This window comes from Sinocyclocheilus rhinocerous, unplaced genomic scaffold, assembly GCF_001515625.1.
Source record: "Sinocyclocheilus rhinocerous isolate Xijiao unplaced genomic scaffold, SAMN03320098_v1.1 C36379109, whole genome shotgun sequence".
Taxonomy (NCBI): Eukaryota; Metazoa; Chordata; class Actinopteri; order Cypriniformes; family Cyprinidae; genus Sinocyclocheilus; species Sinocyclocheilus rhinocerous.
In genome coordinates, this window is record NW_015779930.1 from 1 (window position 1) to 1066 (window position 1066).

At 40.2% G+C, this 1066-nt stretch overlaps 1 long non-coding RNA gene across 1 annotated transcript; it reads right to left on the bottom strand.

The window, feature by feature from the left end:
- Positions 1-6: 6 nt before the first annotated feature.
- On the bottom strand, positions 7-1066 carry LOC107735936 (uncharacterized). The gene is made up of 3 exons (XR_001639548.1): positions 1044-1066; positions 569-701; positions 7-178 (listed from the first exon to the last, which is right to left on the bottom strand). It is a non-coding gene; the product is annotated as an uncharacterized LOC107735936 (long non-coding RNA).

Here is a 1066-nt window from a genome sequence, read left to right on the forward strand (position 1 = left end):
AGGGCACAGGTTGCGATTGCAGTCTCTGCGGGACTCTGGGCGCTCATCACTGCAGTAACGGCTGCGAATGGATTTGAACTTGCCGTCGCCCAGAGGTTGGACGCAGCGTACAGAACGTGTCTGAGTTCCCGTCTTCCCACAAGACTTACTGCATTCGCCCCACTCTCCAGCCACCCAGCTAAACACATAGAAACAACCCCAGTCAAAGTTTAAACAGGTGCCAAAGCGTCATGTGTGATGCAAGGTACAACAGTGTCACATGGACATCTACTGGAGACAGACTATAGTTGCGGAAAGCCAGGGCGCATAAATGTAGTGCTAGGGACTTTTTTGCATCACAAGTTTTTATGTATTAATGTGTATTAAATCTATAAACTACATATATATTATTTTTTTTAAATAAGTTAACAAAAGACATTATTAAATGTCATTGTAATGTTTAAGATAGTAATGTTTTAATAAAAAAGTAAAAATAAACAATCACTTGGTGTGTCTTGCCCCCAAAACTGTAAATGTGAATTAAAAATATTAATAATTTCCTTCTAACTCATTTGGCACACACACTCACATGGGCTGAGCACACTCTCTCAAGTAACAGTCTCTAAACAGGGGCGGAGGCTGCTTGATTTTCTCACAGAATCTGCGATGGACCATCCTCATCTCTGCATTCTTACGGCAGCCATAACGCGTCATCTGAATACCTATCCATAAGAAGGAAGTGAATGAAATCCTCATGATCATGAATAGAGAAATACAAATAAATACAATAATCGAGAATAATGTTGTCAGAGCTCAATCAAGTTCAATCAAGCACTTCCACTTCTTTCGTCCTAAAGTAATGCCCACGTTGTGTTTTATAGACTCTTTACTAAGTATTACCCCCAATTTGAGTCACTTTTAAGAGCTTGATAATATGGTGGACAGCAACAGTTGCTGAGGCAAGATTGTTTTAAGGCAGGACTTAGCAAATGATCAGTCATGGTAGAAACTTGGCTGTCTCTTAAACTACTCTCAAATAAATGATTGTGGTTACAGTGAACTACCTCCTCCACAGGTCTTGGAACAG